This window comes from Triticum aestivum, chromosome 5A (assembly GCF_018294505.1).
Source record: "Triticum aestivum cultivar Chinese Spring chromosome 5A, IWGSC CS RefSeq v2.1, whole genome shotgun sequence".
Lineage (NCBI taxonomy): Eukaryota > Viridiplantae > Streptophyta > Magnoliopsida > Poales > Poaceae > Triticum > Triticum aestivum.
In genome coordinates this window covers 673084344-673105330 of record NC_057806.1, presented here as the reverse complement: position 1 = coordinate 673105330, position 20987 = coordinate 673084344, and the positions used below count along the sequence as shown (strand labels likewise).

Here is a 20987-nt window from a genome sequence, read left to right as displayed (position 1 = left end):
TGAGGCCCATGAGGGTGGGGGCGCCTACCCCCTGGGCGTGCCCTCCTATCTCATGGCCGCCTCACGGAGTTCCAGACTTCCACTCCAAGTCTCCTAGTTTGCTTTCGGTCCAAGAAAGATCATCACGAAGGTTTCATTCCGTTTGGTATTCCGTTTCTGTGAAACACTAAAATAGGCACAAAAAAACAGAAACTGACATTGGGCCTCCGGTTAATAGGTTAGTCCCAAAAATAATATAAAAGAGCATATTAAAGCCCATTAAACATCCAAAATAGATAATGTAATAGCATGGAACAATAAAAAATTATAGATACGTTGGAGACGTATCACGCAGTACTTCTGTACGATGTGCACCAGATCTGCGAAGTGCAGTATGCGGTGGCGATTGAGGGTGTTGAGGATTCCCTCATCCGTACAGTTGCGGCAAAATACTGAAACCGCATCATCGTCGCAGCAATCTTTGATCTTGTTTTTAACAAGGAGGAATTTGGCCCAGAAGTGATGGACCGTGTCCTCAGGCTGCCGTCATACATACATTAGGTCGCATACATCTGGAGGTCCTGAATTGCTTGGGGAGTATTGCTTGTGGTGGGTGGGCGGGACAAAATCCAAACCCTGACCCACTATTGCATCCGGAGTTTGAAGAACCTCCGAGGTTACTAGCCCAGGATTCGGAGTGTCCTGGCAGCTTTTGGGCTCAATGCCCGGTTCTATGTTCGGAGGACATGAGGTCTCTTCCAAAAGATGGGTATCCGGCTCGCAGGGCTCGGAAATCCGAACATAGCTTGTTCTTAACTTAGGGGGAGAAGTATTCTCGCCTTGTTCCTCCATGACCGCTACCAGATGGGTGATCGGCGGGGACTTGATTTCCCTCTGATCGGGTTAAGCCAAATCCGATCGTAGTCTATTGCAACCCCCAAGGCGGCGATGCGATCTAGTAGTTCGTTCAAGGATGAGATATCCGTTGGATCTAGCTTTTTGGAGTGTTCAAGGCCGATGCGAAGACGATGTTTTGTGATTTGGAGGGCTGCCTGTGGCTTAACGGCCGCGCGGGCACCCATGGTGAAACTGCCGAGCTGGAGGACCTGTCCCGGAGCTAGGGCCGCTCCAGAGGTAATGTTGTCGTTAATGACAAGGCAAGCCATCGATCCTGTCGTCGACGACACAGAGGAACTCTCAATGAAAGCACCAATGTCGGCGTCAAAACCGGCCGATCTTGGGTAGGGGGTCCCGAACTGTGCGTCTGAGGATCGAAGGTAACATGAGACAAAGGGGACACGATATTTACACAGGTTTGGGCCCTCTTAAAGGAGGTAATACCCTACTTCCTGCTTGATTGATCTTGATGAGTATAGGGGTTACAAGAGTTGACCTACCTCGAGATCGTAATGGCTAAACCCTAGATGTCTAGCCTATATGAATTCTGATAGCCTCTACGGACTAAACCCTCCAGTTTATATAGACACCGGAGGGGCCTAGGGTCGTACATGGTCGATTTACAGAGAAAGGAAAGCACACATCCAGACGCCAATCATGCCATCCACGCAAAGGAGAGTCCTATCCGTACACGGGGGAAGGCATGCTACCTTGTATCTTCACGACCCATTAGTCCGGCCCAACCTACGTGGCCCGGACACCTGAGGACCCCATAATCCAAGACTGCCTCAAAGAGTGTCGTCTTCCCCAAGTGGAGGACCTTCTTCACAATCGCCGTCATCACCTACGCCCTCGAGGATCATCTTACCACCGAGATGAAGAAAATATTCCCTAGAGGCAATAATAAAGTTGTTATCTATATTTCCTTATATCATGATAAATGTTTATTATTCATGCTAGAATTGTATTAAGCGAAAACTTCGTACATGTGTGAATACATAGACAAACAAAGTGTCACTAGTATGCCTCTACTTGACTAGCTCGTTGAATCAATGATGGTTATGTTTCCTAACCATAGACATGAGTTGTCATTTGATTAACGGGATCACATCATTAGAGAATGATGTGATTGACTTGACCCATTCTGTTAGCTTAGCACGATGATCGTTTAGTTTGTTGCTACTGCTTTCTTCATGACTTATACATGTTCCTCTTACTATGAGATTATGCAACTCCCGAATACCAGAGGAACACTTTGTGTGCTAACAAACGTCACAACATAACTGGGTGATTATAAAGGTGCTCTATAGGTGTCTCTGATGGTACTTGTTGAGTTGGCATAGATCAAGATTAGGATTTGTCACTCTGATTGTCAGAGAGGTATCTCTGGGCCCTCTTGGTAATGCACATCACTATCAGCCTTGCAAGCAATGCAACTAATGAGTTAGTTGCGGGATGATGCATTACGAAACGAGTAAAGAGACTTGCCGGTAACGAGATTGAGCTAGGTATTGAGATACTGACGGTCGAATCTCGGGCAAGTAACATACAAATGACAAAGGAAACAACGTATGTTGTTATGCGGTTTGACCGATAAAGATCTTCGTAGAATATGTAGGAGCCAATATGAACATCCAGGTTCCGCTATTGGTTATTGACCGGAGACGTGTCTCAGTCATGTATACATAGTTCTCGAACCCGTAGGGTCCACACGCTTAATGTTCGGTGACGATCGGTATTATGAGTTTATGTGATTTGATGTACCGAAGGTAGTTCGGAGTCTAGGATGTGATCACGGACATGAAGAGGAGTCTCAAAATGGTCGAGACATAAATATTTATATATTGGACAACTATATTCGGATACCGGAAGTGTTCCGGGTGATTTCGGAGTAAACCGGAGTGCCGGAGGGTTACCGGACCCCCCCCGGAGAAGTAATGGGCCACATGGGCCTTAGTGGAGAGAGAGAGGGCCGGCCAGGGCCGGCCGCGCGCCCCCTCCTCCCTCTGGTCCGAATTGGACTAGGGAAGGGGGCGCCCCCCTTTCCTTCTCCCTCTCCTTCTTCCTTTCCCCCTCCTAGTAGGAGTAGGAAAGGGGAGTCCTACTCCTACTAGGAGGAGGACTCCTCCTCCTGGCGCGCCCTGCAAGGGCCGGTCGGCATCCCCCCTTGGTCCTTTATATACGGGGGCAGGGGGGCACCCTAGGACACACAAGTTGATTATTCCAAGCCGCGTGCGGTGCCCCCCTCCACCATAATCCACCTCGATCATATCTAGCGGGGCTTAGCTCTGCTGGATCAGAGTTCATGGGACGTCATCGAGATGAACGTGTGCTAAACTCGGAGGTGCCGTACATTCGGTACTTGGATCGGTCGGATCGTGAAGACGTATGACTACATCAACCATGTTCTCATAACGCTTCCGCTTACGGTCTACTAGGGTACGTGGACGATACTCTCCTCTCTCGTTGCTATGCATCACCATGATCTTGGGTGTGCGTAGGAATTTTTTTGAAATTACTACGTTCCCCAACACGAGACGGCCTCCACTGACTCTACGTGGCTTCGCCTCAATGTCATGGTGCTTCGCTGGCTCTATGGCTCCATGGCCATGGACATCGTCGACCTTGTCATGCCCACCAACCCCGCCACCACCACGGCCTACAAGGTTTGGATCTCCGTCCTCGAGCTCTTCAACGACAACAAGAAGAGCCACGAGAACAATGGTAGATACTCTTTAAAGAGGCTTCCTCATGTAGTCTGACAGGAAGATAGAGAACTCCTTGAGTCTCTGTTTACTTTGATCCCGCGACAGAACTAACCAATACCTGATAGTTCTCAAGATGATCCACCACACCAGTTTGATAGAATTCCACTCAACATTGTTAAATATCATGGAGTTCCTAAATTTCCAGATATTCTACAACACAATAGAGCAAACAATGTTTAAAGCGGAAAGCCTATTATTTGAAAGCCAGTGTTTAGCAACTAAAATAAAATCATACCCTACTGGGGCTCCAAAGAACCCCCTGATGACAAGCCAGATTACTCTGGCCACCACACTGTGAAACAAAAGTTGATGTGTGGTTTCATGTTCACAGCAAAAACACATTCTCGAGGTTTGATAATATGCCTTTTCCTAAGGTTATCTCTGGTCATTAGTTTGCTTCGAGAGAAAAGCCAAAGAAAGATACAAAATTTAGCTGGAAATAAGCTTCCTGACAGCAAGAATGTGAGCTGGTTGCACTCCCCTAAAATTAGTTACATGATACAGGGAGCTAGTGGAGTATCTACCATTGTTCTCCAGCTGCCAAATCAGAGAGTTTGTATCGTGAGAGAAAATAATCCTATGAGCTATCTCTAGTAATTGATACCATAATTCCTTAAGCCAGTCATAAAAGTCCACCTAAAAGTTAGCTTGAGTTGGGTACCATCCCAAATATCAGCTATGGTTTTAGCAGTTTCATTACAAATTATATAAACTGGCCAACATTGAACTGCTAGAGGGGAGACCCAAACCAGGCATCCTCCCAAAACCTCATTTTGGTTCCATTACCAGCAGTCCACCTGTAGTCAAATTTAATAGATTTAACTACAGACATGACCCCTTTCCAAAATCTAGTAGTGTTACGAGAAGAGGAGGTTGTCATCTCTTTTAGGGTATTTTTTTATCCAAGACCCCAAGAGACATTTGATATCTTGAAGGTTTTTTTTTAAACTACGTCCTCAAGGTTAGGTATGCCCAAGCCACCAAAGGCGTGTTTGGTTCCCCACATCGAGCCCAACCAGGCCCGCACTGGAAGGAAGAGGCCTGTTTGGTTGCTTGGATTCACTGTTGGGCCTACATCGCACGCTTCTCGAAGCAACCTAGAGCCTGGCTCACTAGAAGCGCTCGGATCGGCTGTTTCTTGCGAGGCAGGCTGAGTGCGGCGCGAGGTCGCATGGGCGGGTGCGATGCGAGGGCCAGGGGGGTGGCGGGAGATGGAAATCTGGCATGTCATCCTGGCGCCAAATCTAGCCTCGCCCCCCTTTCACTTGCTCACCCATAGCCACTACCCCCCTTTCTTCGCTACTGCCTCACCACCGGCGGCGGCTGCGATTTTAGATCTGCGCTAGAGGCGGCGGCGGCGGAAGAGGCGGCGGCGTTTGCGGCGGATCTAGTGCTCCCCTTGTTGTTGGACACCGTCTGGTCGACCTTGTCTGTGCCATGGCTCCCCCTACGCCGTCCTCGTCTCCGATGCCAGTAAGCAGCACCCCCTCCCCCCTTTGTTAGCTCGGTGGTTAGGCCGTTAGGCTAGGTGTAGGATCGATTTCCCACTGAACGAACTGTCGATGTCGACTAGGTTATGGACGCACGGATGAGGCTGATAATTCAGGCAGCATCACTGATTAGTGTGATTCAGGCATGGTTCATGTTCATGCACCAGCGAGCTGTTCGTCGTGCTGGGAGACCTTTGATCCGCTATGGTCCATTGTTTATCCGGGAACAGGAGAGGATCCAAAATATGAACTACATCTACAACTGCAATGACGTCGAGGCTCTATGGATGCTTCGAATGAAAGGAGCACCATTTTCCAGGCTTGTCGAGACCTTCAGGAGCAGGGGGCTGCTACAAAATAACATCAACACCAGTGTCGAAGAGCAAGTGTCCATGTTCCTCCATGTTGTTGGCCATAACCAGAGGTTCAGGGTCATTCACAACACGTTCAGGAGATCAATGGAGACCATCTCTAGGTACTTCAAGCAGGTGCTTTTTGCAATTGGGGAGCTTAGAGGAGAGATGATCAGGAGACTAACTAGCCAGACTCCACCCAAGGTTCACGGAAACCCATGATGGTATCCATACTTCAAGGTGAGCATTGATAGTATACACTTTTCATGGCTTGATATGCTTGTATTGTTCAAGTTCAGCACTAACACAGGCTTGTGATGCCTTTTTTAGGATTGCATTGGGGCAATAGATGGTACTCATGTCACTGCCAGAGTTCCTAGGTCACAGTCTGCAGTATACAGGGGGAGGAAGCACTACACAAGCCAGAATGTGCTTTTTGCTGTTGACTTTAATCTGAAGTTCACATATGTGCTGGCTGGCTGGGAGGGGTTAGTGCATGATGCTAACATTCTCAATGACAGCATGAGTCGACCTGATGGGATCAACATCCCCGATGGCAAGTTCTACCTTGAATATGTTGGCTATGCATGTCGGTCGGGTATTCTTCCACCCTTCAGGAAAACCAAGTACCATCTCAACGAGTTCTCTGATAGGAACTATCCTAGGACTGCACAGAAGCTGTTTAATCTCAAACACTCCAGCCTTAGAGTAACTGTTGAGAGGGCATTTGGAGATCTGAAGAATAGGTTTAAGATCCTGGATCAGAAGCCACTTGTGATGCCCCGAGTCCGATGTGCCAGGTGTCCTCCGCTTATTTGCTGTTGTTGGCTTGTCATTTGCTTGCGTGTTGCATCTTATCATGTCATCATGTGCATTGCATCATCATGTTTTCAAAACTTGTATTCGTTCGGGTTCCCCCAGTCCGTCCGTTGTCCATTCTGAGACCAACCACACTCGCACGCGCCTGCGGCATGTCCGAAATAGTATTTTATAAGTGGCCGGAAAATGTTCTCGGAATGGGATGAGAGTTGACGTGTGGTCTTATTATAGTGTAGATAGACCGCCTGTCAAGTTTCATCGCATTCAGAGTTGGTTTGATAGCCCAACCGTTAAACTATAGCGACATTATAGCCGGTCAAATCGTCGTACGTTTTTGGTCTCCGGAAATAGTCGCCGGGCCTCCCTCTCTTCTCTTCTCTCAGCTCGAGACCGTCTACACAGCTCACTACCACTCACCGCCAGGTCCTGCCTAACCTCTCTCGTCAGCCCGCGGAACCCCTCACGTGTGCGTCCGAAATTGTCCCGGACCCGACCTGGGCAGTCATCACCGTTGGGTCCGGATCATCCTCAAACATCTACAAAACGTCACCGTTTTCTTGTTCAGACTCCCTACCTATTTATTTCTCGATCGTCCGATTACGATCGGATGTACCGAATAGCCCCTAAACTTAATCCCACTGCTATATATGATGGGAAACCCTAGAAATTAGGGATCCTGTCCCATCCTTCCTTCCATCCAATCCCTCACCCGCCGCCACTCCCTTTGTTTTCAACGCCAAGCCAACCAGCCTCTTCCCCGATCCAAATCCTCCTCGTTTTCTCCACCCAACCAACCCAGCTCATCCCCTAGATCCCTCGCAGTCAACCTAAGCCATCCACTTCTCGATTCCTACGCTGCCAGCCACGCTCTGGAGGAGTCGATGCCCTCTGTGCCTCGTCCCCAGTCGCCAAGGACCTCGTGCCCGAGGGCTTCACCGACCACCATCACCTCCGGTTGCCTCGTCGGATCAGCATCAGCAGTCCCGAGCGTCTGGATCCCTGCCTCCTCACGCCTGCTTCCTCCTCGTTGCCTCGCTCGAACCCAACAGGAGAGGAGCTCCTCCGCCGTCGAGCACCACCAGGCGCCTGCACCTCGCTACTCCTGCGCTGCCCTCATGCCCGAGCTCCTCCCGATCCAGATGAGCGTCGCCCCTTTCTTCTCCTTCCTGTGCTCCTCCTTTTCTCTCTCTCTCATCTCTCTCTGTTCTCCCTTTCTCTGTCGACAAGAGCATCCCCGCGCCATGGCCTTGCTGAGATGTGCCCGCACCAGTGCCTCAAGCCGCCACCGTTCACTCTAGATCCGGCCCCTCCATCAGATCCCGTCGTCCCAGATCCGTTCCGGCCGCTTCCCGCCGACCCCACCGCCAGGAGCTCACGTCAAGCGCCGCTGTCTCCCCTGCCGACTGGAACCCCACCGGATCCGATGGTGCATAGCACCGCTGCCGCCCGAAGACTCCTCGACCCCGTCATCGACCAGATCCGTGTCTGCCCTGCACCGCCTTGCCTTCCTCACCTGCATCTCGCCGGATGGAGCAGCCGCTGCGCCCATGCCATCGTCGTTGCTTTGTCTCTGTCGAGCAGAGAACGAACAGCGAACGTGCGCTCCTACCTACATTGACCGAGGTCATGCCAGGCCCAGATCCCGCCAGCGTCCGCCACGCGCATGGGCCTCTTTGCCTCTCCAAGGCCCAGCGCCTCCCTTCGCGGCCTGCATCTTCCTCCGACTGGGCAAGGCCCATGGGTGAGAAGCCCTAGCGCCTCGGGATGTTTGTTTTTTTTTTCTTTTCCCTGCTGTTGGGCAGCAGTTCCGGCCCATGTAATTTTTTTTAGGCTCTGCGATTTAGCTATTTTTCCAAAGAGTGTCAGTTTTGCAGAATGGCCGCTAAACTTCATGCATATAATAAATTAATAACCGTGCATCAGATTAAAACAATTTATATATGAAAATGCTTAGAATTTTGTGTAGATTAATAATATGCCACTTTCATGCATGTTAAAAATGTCTAAAATGTTGTTTGTTTAATTTTGCAAAAATAGCATGCTAAAACGGTTTAATTCATAACTAAATAACCGTAGCTCCAAATCTAATAAACTTTATATGTAAATGGGGTAGAATTTTGCCTAGTTTAACATGGTGGCTTCACTTTGCATGCTTAACAACTCTAAAATTGTGTTTAGGGCAGAACAGTACCAAATCCATAATACGCACATGAGGATTTTTCCGGAATTGTTGTTGTTGTTTCCGGCCTCATTTAAACTTGCTTAAATATGCAGTTTTCTTTTGCTTCACCCTCTTGCCATGTTAATCAACATTTAATCTTGTTGGGTACATAAACGAGAGGGAACTAAATAAGTCATGTGGTGTTTTCTTCAATATGCAACTCGTTGCATGTTAAGCTCCACTTAATTTGTAGGTTTGTTTGTGCACTTTGCCATGCCATGTATCATTAAACCGGACATGCATCATACTTGGTTGTGCATCATGCCATGATTATGTGATGGTTGTTTACTATGTTGTGTGCTTTTTTCCCGGTGCTTGCTCCTTCGGGTTGGTTCCGGTAACGTCGTGTTTGAGAGGACCCGTTCGTCTACGCCCGTTTGTCTTCTTCATGGACTCGTTCTTCTTCCTTGCGGGATTTCAGGCAAGATGACCATACCCTCGAAATCACTTCTATCTTTGCTTGCTAGTTGCTCGCTCTTTTGCTATGCCTATGCTGCGATACCTACCACTTGCTTGGCATGCCTCCTATATTGTTGAACCTAGCCTCTAACCCACCTTGTCTTAGCAAACCGTTGTTTGGCTATGTTACCGCTTTGCTCAGCCCCTCTTATAGCGTTGTTAGTTGCAGGTGAAGATTGAAGTTTGTTCCTTGTTGGAACATGGAGATGTTGTTCCTTGTTGGAACATGTTTACTTGTTGGGATATCACAATATATCTTATTTAATTAACGCATCTATATACTTGGTAAAGGGTGGAAGGCTCGGCCTTATGACTGGTGTTTTGTTCCACTCTTGCCGCCCTAGTTTCCATCATATCGGTGTTATGTTCCCGGATTTTGCGTTCCTTTCGCGGTTGGGTTATAATGGGAACCCCTTGATAGTTCGCTTGGAATAAAACTCTGCCGGCAATGCCCAACATTGGTTTTACCATTCGCCACCTAGCCTTTTCTTTTCCCTTGGGGTCGCGCGCCCAAGGGTCATCATTATTTTAACCCCCCCCCCCGGGCCAGTGCTCCTCTGAGTGTTGGTCCAACCGAGCGATGTCCGGGGCTACCAGGGGCAACTCTGGGCTGGCCTACCCGATGTCTTGCTCATCCGGTGTGCCCTGAGAACGAGATATGTGCAGCTCCTATCGGGATTTGTCGGCACATCTGGGTGGTGTTGCTGGATTTTTTTAACTTGTCGAAGTGTCTTGTAGAACAGAGATACCGAGTCTGATCGGAATATCTCGGGAGGAGGTCTATTCCTTTGTTGACCGTGAGAGCTTGTCATGGGCTAAGTTGGGACTCCCCTACAGGGATTTGAACTTTCGAAAGCCGTGCCCGCGGTTATGGGCAGATGGGAATTTGTTAACGTTCGGTTGTAGAAAACCTAAAGTTGACATTATTTAAAATGCATCAACCGCGTGTGTAACCGTGATGGTCTCTTTCCGGCGGAGTCCGGGAAGTGAACACGGTGTTGGAGTAATGCTTGACATAAGTAGTCCAGGATCACTTCTTGATCATAGTTTCTCGACTGTGCTTTGCCTTCTCTTCTCGCTCTCATTTGCGTATGTTAGCTGCCATATATGCTAGTCACTTGCTGCAGCTCCACCTCATACCTTTACCTTACCCATAAGCTTAAATAGTCTTGATCGCGAGGGTGCGAGATTGCTGAGTCCCCGTGACTCACAGATACTTCCAAAACCAGCTTGCAGGTGCCGTTGAACCGTGCAGATGATGCAACCAAGCTCAGGAGGAGCTCGATGAAGATCTTGTCCTTTGTGTTGTTTCGTTCTAGTTGATCGGTAGTGGAGCCCAGTTGGGGTCGATCGGGGACCGTGTCGCATTTGGGGTTCTTCTTTTGTTTTGGTTCCGTAGTAGGACCTTGATTGTATTTGGATGTTGTAATGCTTTATTCATGTAATTGTGTGAAGTGGTGATTGTAAGCCAACTATGTATCTCTTTCCCTTATGTATTACATGGGTTGTGTGAAGATTACCTCACTTGCAACATTGCTTTCAATGCGGTTATGCCTCTAAGTCGTGCTTCGACACATGGGGGATATAGCCGCATCGAGGGCGTTACAAGTTGGTATCAGAGCCTTCCCCGACCTTAGGAGCCCCCACTGCTTGATCGTTTTTAGTAGCCGTGGTTGAGTCTAGAAAAAAATGTTTTGAGTCATTTAGGAATTATATATCGGAGAGTTTAGGAATTCTTTTTACTCCCCAGTCTCCTCATCGCTCTGGTAAGGCATCCTGACGTAGAGTTTTGACTCTTCTCTTCTCAAATTTCACTAAATTTTTTTAGGATCACGCGGGTATCTTGGAATCGTTCCGATGGTTTTGTGACGAGAACATTGTTCTTGGTGCCTCCTGTCATTTAGGGGTTGTGGCAGTGTCCCGGGGAGTTGAGCTCCGAGGTGTTGTCGTCACAATTTTATCATTGAGATTCTGGAATACCTGAGATTAGTTTCGCCGACATCGAAAATCTCTTTTATGCAGTTGTTGGTGAGATAACCTCGATGCCACCCAGTACTGGGGCGGGAGTTCGGGAGTATTGCCATAACTTGTATAACGCATGCTTTTCGAAGGTTGAGGTAGATGATTTCCGAAGGTTTCTTGGTTATGTGTTGAAGGATGGATACAGCTGGATGTAGGATTTGCTAGTTTTGGGTGAGATATTATGCTTCCCCTGTATCCCCAACACCTGATTGCATAACCGGAAAGGTTCGGGAGTTTCATAGGTGGGAATTCAAGTAGCTCTTAGGATATCTTTCCGACAGATGTATGATATGAAATTGGGGTTCGACGTCTAGTGGTCCGCCTATTCACGGTCGGTTTTACAAGTGGTCTCGTTGTGTCTTAAAGAGTCCTTGGCTATGCCGACTCGGGGACGCTTCGTATGTCATGTGCACTGCCTTGTACATGATGGTGCTGTACGATCGAGCCCGTGTAGGCCCCACCACGAAAACTTCAGGCGAAATCTCTATCATATGTTTGTTCCAGCTTATTCTGCAAGCCAACCCTTTGTTTTTGTTTTGAGTTGTGGTATCTGAGTTGCTTCGAAGGCAAATGTTGATTCCATACCTTTCCTAAATGGTGTTCTCATATTCCTATTGAAATACTAATCCTTCATGATAATCGAGATTGTCATGCCAATTTCTTTTCACCTGCGTGTTTCTCTTCAAGTGGGTCCGATCATTTCAACAACTGCAAGATCAAGTATCAGTTCTTCTCAACGGTGTTTGTTTCATCCATCTCCAAGTTGCCTTTGTTTTTTTCCCACCCTCCCTCCCTTGTTTTTCTTGAAGGACTCAGATTTCTTAATCGAGTATCCATCTTATTGATGTGAAGCCTCTCCATTCTTTTCCTTCAATGTTCTTATCCGGTGATTCTCATGAAGATACTAACAGAGCTTCTAGTTCATCATTCTTCTTTCTTTTATCTTTCCGGTGGTTTCAAGTCAAGCTTTGTTGATCTTACCCCTTTCCTCATTTCAATGCCATCTCATACCGTTGTACCTCATAACAATTCACTTCTCACTATTCATTTGTTCCGGCGTGCTCAAAGCTTTCTCAAAAGGCTCGTCTTGTCATTCAAGATCTGTTCAACCTATTTCGAGGTTGTTATCCCATTCAAGCCATTTAATTCAACCGGTGCAATCTCTCCTTTAAATCATTCAACGGTGTCTCTTTTGAGTGGGCCCTAACCCACGGGTCTTTTCCCAGGATCTTACCTGACTCTTCTTATTTTCCCGGAGCTACCCTCAAATTCATCTTAAAGTGTGACGTAAGAATGAATTTTCTTCAGTCTTATGTTTTTTCTCCAAGATCTTTCAAATTATTTTCATCGTTGGATCAACCTTTCTATTCTGTATTTCGGGGTGCCTCTACAATTATTGTTGGTGTTTCTCGTCGTCATTCTCAGGTTCCGAAGACCGAAGAAGACTTTTCCTCCATATCTTGCTCCATTCTCTTCAAGATTCGTGATTCTAGCTTTTTCCCATCCTCTCATAATTATTTTTCGATTGTGAGAATTCTTTTCACCCATCCGGAGCAATCCAGGAGTCTTTTTAGTTTGATTCTCCGGAGCCCATCATTTCAGAAGATTTATTCATTCTCAGCTTTCAGTTCTCATTCTCTAAATCATACCGGTGCTTAAATCAAGGATTCTCTAATCAGCTCGTAATCTCTTCGTTCTCATGGATCTAAATTCTCTCAAGCATCTTCGTTATTTGCTAATTCTTACCGGTGATTCTTCCCTTTTACTTCGTTCGTTCCCAATTCTTACGGTGGCTCGTTCAAGAGTTTTCTCTTCCTTCTTTATCATATCAATTTATTCGTCGTTTCAACCCTTCCGGTGGTTCGTTCAATACCTTCCCAAGTTGGCGCGACATCGATCTTAATCTTTTCTTCGAGAATAAGTAGTATGCCAAATCCGTTGCTTGTCATCAATTAAATTGGTGAAGGATACGCATAACGTAATTCTTATTCTTGTTCCATCCAAGTGATTAATTCCTTTTTCCGGAGTGGTTCATCATATCAAATTCTCAGTTTGAGATGCTTTATCTTTTCTTTTCCCGGAGTTCCAAGCTCTCTCAATTATATCATCATGAAGATCCATCTAATCATTACAAGGATTCACCTTGTGTTTTCAACTTCTCTTTCCTTCCGTTTGATCACTCTTTTTATTAACGGAGTTCTTCATGAAGGTTCTACATGAAGGTTCATCAAGGATTTATTTCCGTCCAGAAGTTTTTTATTGAGTTTCTTTCCTAAGGAGCTCAAGCTTTCTTCATCTTGCAATCCGGAGTGCATTTCTTTCTACCATATCATTGGAGGTGCTCTTACATCATTCTTGATATTTGAGTTCATGTTTCATGATTCTCAGGTTGTTAAGAATGGGGTATTTTAAATCCATCAACCTCTTCTTTGGAGTTATCTTGGGTTATATTTCACCTAAAACTTTCCCTAAGGATTGTTGCTAATTATGGTGCTTATAAATGATCCAAGTTCTTCACTTATCCTCCCGGTGAAATATTTTCTCGTCTCCTTGTTCATATCAATCCAATCAAAATCTTTCCGTGAGCGGCAGGTTGTCACCTCATAATTCGAGATGTATTCCATAAGACCATATCAAGCGTATTCTTTTCGTTGTTGGTGTTCCAACAACTCCGCTCGACCCGTCTCCTAAGGATACCTTCTCAAGCTCAATTGTGGCACAACTTGGCAGTTTCTTCCCCATTCTTTTATTTCAATTGTCTATCTTCTATTTCTTCCTTCCGGAGGCGTTGTGATGTTGCTCTCTTCAACACATCTTCTTGTTTTGTCAGGATCGTGTTCTTTTCTTGGTTTATCCATTTAATCGGAGTATTATGCCCCTTTTGCTCAAGCTCTCTCATTTTATCAAGTCTTCATCTCTTTTCAACCGAAGTGCTACCCGAATTGGTTCTTTCTTATTCCTCTTTCTTAACGGAGTGCTTTCAACTTTGTTCTTCTCCGTTGTTTTCTTTCTTTCATTTTGCTCAACCTTTTCAAGGTTCTTTGGTTTCACTTGTTTGTCAAAGAAGCAACTTAGTTTACCTCTCCTTTTTCTCTTCCGTTGTCCCTCCGGTGCCATTCTAGATCTCGGGACGAGATCCTCTCGTAGTGGTGGAGTGTTGTGACGCCCCGAGTCCGATGTGCCAGGTGTCCTCCGCTTATTTGCTGTTGTTGGCTTGTCATTTGCTTGCGTGTTGCATCTTATCATGTCATCATGTGCATTGCATCATCATGTTTTCAAAACTTGTATTCGTTCGGGTTCCCCCAGTCCGTCCGTTGTCCGTTCTGAGCCCAACCACACTTGCACGCGCCTGCGGCATGTCCGAAATAGTATTTTATAAGTGGCTGGAAAATGTTCTCGGAATGGGATGAGAGTTGACGTGTGGTCTTATTATAGTGTAGATAGACCGCCTGTCAAGTTTCATCGCATTCGGAGTTCGTTTGATAGCCCAGCCGTTAAACTATAGCGGCATTATAGCCGGTCAAATCGTCGGACGTTTTTGGTCTCTGGAAACAGTCGCCGGGCCTCCCTCTCTTCTCTTCTCTCAGCTCGAGACCGTCTACACAGATCACTACCACTCACCGCCAGGTCCTGCCTAACCTCTCTCGTCAGCCCGCGGCACCCCTCACGTGTGCGTCCGAAATTGTCCCGGACCCGACCTGGGCAGTCATCACCGTTGGGTCCGCATCATCCTCAAACATCTACAAAATGTCAAAGTTTTCTTGTTTGGACTCCCTACCTATTTATTTCTCGATCGTCCGATTACAATCGGATGGACCGAATAGCCCCTAAACTTAATCCCACTGCTATATATGATGGGCAACCCTAGAAATTAGGGATCCTGTCCCATCCTTCCTTCCATCCAATCCCTCACCCGCCGCCACTCCCTTTGTTTTCAACGCCAAGCCAACCAGCCTCTTCTCCGATCCAAATCCTCCTCGTTTTCTCCACCCAACCAACCCAGCTCATCCCCTAGATCCCTCGCAGTCAACCTAAGCCATCCACTTCTCGATTCCTGCGCTGCCAGCCACGCTCTGGAGGAGCCGATGCCCTCTGTGCCTCGTCCCCAGTCGCCAAGGACCTCGTGCCCGAGGGCTTCACCGACCACCATCACCTCCGGTTGCCTCGTTGGAGCAGCAACAGCAGTCCCGAGCGTCTGGATCCCTGCCTCCTCGCGCCTGCTTCCTCCTTGTTGCCTCGCTCGAACCCAACAGGAGAGGAGCTCCTCCGCCGTCGAGCACCACCAGGCGCCTGCACCTCGCTACTCCTGCGCTGCCCTCGTGCCCGAGCTCCTCCCGATCCAGATGAGCGTCGCCCCTTTCTTCTCCTTCCCGTGCTCCTCCTTTTCTTTCTCTCTCATCTCTCTCTGTTCTCCCTTTCTCTGTCGACAGGAGCATCCCCGCGCCATGGCCTTGCTGAGCTCTGCCCGCACCAGTGCCTCAAGCCGCCACCGTTTGCTCCAGATCCGGCCCCTCCGTCAGATCCCGTCGTCCCAGTTCCGTTCCGGCCGCTTCCCGCCGACCCCGCCGCCAGGAGCTCACGTCAAGCGCCGCTGTCTCCCCTGCCGACTGGAACCCCGCCGGATCCGATGGCGCGTAGCACCGCTGCCGCCCGAAGACTCCTCGACCCCGTCGTCGACCAGATCCGCGTCTACCCTGTGCCGCCTTGCCTTCCTCACCTGCATCTCGCCGGATGGAGCAGCCGCTGCGCCCATGCCGTCGCCATTGCTTTGTCTCTGTCGAGCAGAGAACGAACAGTGAACGTGTGCTCCTACCTGCGTTGACCGAGGCCGTGCCAGGCCCAGATCCCGCCAGTGTCCGCCACGCGCATGGGCCTCTTTGCCTCTCCAAGGCCCAGCGCCTCCCTTCGCGGCCTGCATCTTCCTCCGACTGGGCAAGGCCCATGGGTGAGAAGCCCTAGCGCCTCAGGATGTTTGTTTTTTTTCTTTTCCCCGCTGTTGGGCAGCAGTTCCGGCCCATGTAAATTTTTTTAGGCTCTGCGATTTAGCTATTTTTCCAGAGAGTGTCAGTTTTGCAGAATGGCCCCTAAACTTCATGCATATAATAACTTAATAACCGTGCATCGGATTAAAACAATTTATATATGAAAATGCTTAGAATTTTGTGTAGATTAATAATATGCCACTTTCATGCATGTTAAAAATGTCTAAAATGTTGTTTGTTTAATTTTGCAAAAATAGCATGCTAAAACGGTTTAATTCATAACTAAATAACCGTAGCTCCAAATCTAATAAACTTTATATGTAAATGGGGTAGAATTTTGCCTAGTTTAACATGGTGGCTTCACTTTGCATGCTTAACAACTCTAAAATTGTGTTTAGGGCAGAACAGTACCAAATCCATAATACGCACATGAGGATTTTTCCGGAATTGTTGTTGTTGTTTCCGGCCTCATTTAAACTTGCTTAAATATGCAGTTTCCTTTTGCTTCACCCTCTTGCCATGTTAATCAACATTTAATCTTGTTGGGTACATAAATGAGAGGGAACTAAATAAGTCATGTGGTGTTTTCTTCAATATGCAACTCATTGCATGTTAAGCTCCACTTAATTTGTAGGTTTGTTTGTGCACTTTGCCATGCCATGTATTATTAAACCGGACATGCATCATACTTAGTTGTGCATTATGCCATGATTATGTGATGGTTCTTTACTATGTTGTGTGCTTTTTTTTCCGGTGCTTGCTCCTTCGGGTTGGTTCTGGTAACGTCGTGTTTGAGAGGACCCATTCGTCTACGCCCGTTTGTCTTCTTCATGGACTCGTTCTTCTTCCTTGCGGGATTTCAGGCAAGATGACCATACCCTCGAAATCACTTCTATCTTTGCTTGCTAGTTGCTCGCTCTTTTGCTATGCCTATGCTGCGATACCTACCACTTGCTTGTCATGCCTCCTATATTGTTGAACCTAGCCTCTAACCCACCTTGTCCTAGCAAACCGTTGTTTGGCTATGTTACCGCTTTGCTCAGCCCCTCTTATAGCGTTATTAGTTGCAGGTGAAGATTGAAGTTTGTTCCTTGTTGGAACATGGAGATGTTGTTCCTTGTTGGAACATGTTTACTTGTTGGGATATCACAATATATCTTATTTAATTAATGCATCTACATACTTGGTAAAGGGTGGAAGGCTCGGCCTTATGCCTGGTGTTTTGTTCCACTCTTGCCGCCCTAGTTTCCGTCATATCGGTGTTATGTTCCCGGATTTTGTGTTCCTTACGCGGTTGGGTTATAATGGGAACCCCTTGACAGTTCGCCTTGAATAAAACTCTTCCAGCAATGCCCAACTTTGGTTTTACCATTCGCCACCTAGCCTTTTATTTTCCCGTGGGCGTCGCGCGCCCAAGGGTCATCATTATTTTAACCCCCCCAGGCCAGTGCTCCTCTGAGTGTTGGTCCAACCGAGCGATGTGCGGGGCTACCAGGAGCAACTCTGGGCTGGCCTACCCGACGTCTTGCTCATCCGGTGTGCCCTGAGAACGAGATATGTGCAGCTCATATCGGGATTTGTCGGCACATCTGGGTGGTGTTACTGGATTTGTTTTAACTTGTCGAAGTGTCTTGTAGAACCGAGATACCGAGTCTGATCGGAATATCTCGGGAGGAGGTCTATTCCTTTGTTGACCGTGAGAGCTTGTCATGGGCTAAGTTGGGACTCCCCTGCAGGGATTTGAACTTTCGAAAGCCTTGCCCGCGGTTATGGGCAGATGGGAATTTGTTAACGTTCGGTTGTAGAAAACCTAAAGTTGACCTTAATTAAAATGCATCAACCGCGTGTGTAACCGTGATGATCTCTTTCCGGCGGAGTCCGGGAAGTGAACACGGTGTTGGAGTAATGCTTGACGTAAGTAGTCCAGGATCACTTCTTGATCATAGTTTCTCGACCGTGCTTTGCCTTCTCTTCTCACTCTCATTTGCGTATGTTAGCCGCCATATATGCTAGTCGCTTGCTGCAGCTCCACCTCATACCTTTACCTTATCCATAAGCTTAAATAGTCTTGATCGCGAGGGTGCGAGATTGCTGAGTCCTCGTGACTCACAGATACTTCCAAAACCAGCTTGCAGGTGCCGTTGAACCGTGCAGATGATGCAACCAAGCTCAGGAGGAGCTCGATGAAGATCTTGTCCTTTGTGTTGTTTCGTTCTAGTTGATCGGTAGTGGAGCCCAGTTGGGGTCGATCGGGGACCGTGTCGCATTTGGGGTTCTTCTTTTGTTTTGGTTCCGTAGTCGGACCTTGATTGTATTTGGATGTTGTAATGCTTTATTCATGTAATTGTGTGAAGTGGCGATTGTAAGCCAACTATGTATCTCTTTCCCTTATGTATTACATGGGTTGTGTGAAGATTACCTCACTTGCGACATTGCTTTCAATGCGGTTATGCCTCTAAGTCGTGCTTCGACACGTGGGAGATATAGCCGCATCGAGGGCGTTACAGCATTCCACCCATACTCCACTCAGGTTAAGCTTGTTCTTACTTGTTGCATTCTGCATAACTGGATCCTCCAGTGGGGCTTTGATGAACACGTGCCTGAGGAGGAAGAGGTCGAGCCTGACGATGTTGTTAGCTCCGGCCATGGTGTGGAGGCATTTGACAATGACGCTTGGAAGAACAAAAGGTTGTAGTGGGCAGAGGCAATGTGGCTTAACAGAGGTCAGTGCAGGATTTGAAGAAGATGGAAGAAGAAGAAGAAGCAGAAGCAGAAACATAAGAAGAGGAAGAGGAAGAGGAAGATCCGGTGGCAGCAACACCGATGAACTATCCCCTATTTAGCCAATGGCTCTTAATAATTTGAACTGTCATTTGATAGTAATTAGGATAAACTGTCATTTGTTTAACTAGATGGTACTACATGTTCAGATTGTGTGTGGTAAGCTCACCACTAGTTAGTAGTGGTGACAACACCTTATGCAAGTTGCAACCAAACACCATGTCATATGTGCGTCTAATGCAATGCGGGCAACCAAACGCCGGATCAAAAATGATTGTCTCATGCAACTAGGTACATGTAGACAACCAAACTATATGCATCTAGGGTCTTTTTGCTTGCATCCCCTCAAACCGGCTCAATAAAGCCAGGCTCACCGGGCCAGGCTGAATTGGCAATGTAACCAAACACGCCCCAAACTCCTTCCGAGTATCTTAGTTGACTAGTTGCGGAGTCTTTTGGATCATAACGTCTCAGCATGTTGATGGATGCCGAGGTTCCTTGTTATCTTGTGGGCATCTTCACCTTCACGCGCACACCATTCAGCGTATTCATCTGTCCATGTATGTGGTAGTCCGGTGGCTAAGGTTCCTTGTTATCTTGTTGGCATCCTCACGTACAGAATATTAGAAATGTCCATGTGTGCATGTATGTGGTAATATCCTGCATATAATGTTCGATGGACCGGAATCCCGCGCAGCTAGCTAGTGTGTGCACTACCAATTTAAAGTAAAGTAAAGTTATTCTTAAAATAGTGAATATATTACATCTGGATTTTTTTTTGCGGGGATTACATCTGGATATTTAAAGTTCAGTGTTTGCCTTACGTCAAAATAATTTAAGTTTCACATGTCTATTGAAAAATATATCAACATCTACAATACAAAAAATAGTTTCCGTACTATCAAAAAATATATTTTATTATATATATTTGATGTTGTACATATTAACATAATTTTCCGTAAACTTGGTCAAATTTATAGAAGTTTGATTTAAAATAAAACCAGAATTTCAATAAATTTGGAATACAGTAAGAGAGTTTTATTGAGTTTGGGCGTCGCATATTGTTGGGATTACTAAACAAAGAAGAGTAATGAAAGTGAGTCTTCTGCGTCTCATATGTAACTCCCCTAACCCCTGATTGATCCTCTTGTAGTTATCTTTGATATAATGAAAACTGGGTCACAGCAGGGGCCTTCCCCTACACTCTCTCTCTATCTCCATATCTCTCTCATGAATTAATTATTTACTGGTAGCAATGAATTGGTTGAATTACTCTTGGACGTTCCAACTTATTTTAGAAACACGATCTCCATTTATTTATTTATATGTTTCCGCAAATTAAATCCTGGCATTTCATTACCGGAAAGCGATAAACAATCCCATTATAGTGATATACACACACAAGGAATATAACATTAGCAACGCAATTATTCTCCACAGAGCTTTGGTTTGGCCGGTCACCGGAGGCAAGGAGAGGCTTCCATTTCTGATGCAGCTTGCGGAGAAGACGACATGTGCTCATTAGTTGTTCGTGTGGAGGCTAAGTGTCTCATGTGAAGCTTTATGTAATTCTCTTTGTGTTTAAAGTTGTGTTTATGTAATTTGGACCTATGCAGCGGTCACAAAAGCAATTTCACCCCTAACTTAGGAGGCAATGGTTTTAGGACATGCCCTGACCAAGCTAACTTTCTTTCCTATATTTTTTTGGGGTACATCGTGCTACTTCTGAAACCGGTAGTATTGAATCATTGCAGCCGTTAAATAGTGGGGTGGTTTTGTCATTTTATTGTTTCTTAGGCCGCGTTCGGATTCCCTCCGCTCCGCGGCTCCGCGCCGGAGCGGAGCGGCAATCCAGTTATAATCTGCGGAGTTGATTAAACGCTGCTCCGCGCGTGGCCGAACAGGGCCTTAATTTGTAAAATCCCTGGCGGTAACCATCCTCATGAAGCCTCGTCGTTGTCGTCGCCGGTCATCAATGACCATGTCCAACAATTGATCAGAGCTGGCCTCCGTGCCCTTCAAGTAGGAGCTCCAAGTCTCCTACCGGGCATCACATCAACCAGCAGGCCACGGAGTCGCCGCTACAGCGTCCGGCGCCGTGGTGGCTGTTGCTCCTTCTGAGATGCCCCCGCTGCTTGTGCCTGCGTCATTTGAGTGCAACCAGAAAACAATCGACTGATCACGTACGATCTAGTGCATCCGGACAAGATCAATCA

The 20987-nt window shown here is 47.0% G+C and overlaps 1 pseudogene; it reads left to right on the top strand.

Annotated features, from left to right (window-relative positions):
- The first annotated feature begins 3479 nt into the window (after positions 1–3479).
- Positions 3480–20649, top strand: LOC123101777 (uncharacterized; annotated as a pseudogene).
- The last annotated feature ends 338 nt before the right edge of the window (positions 20650–20987 follow it).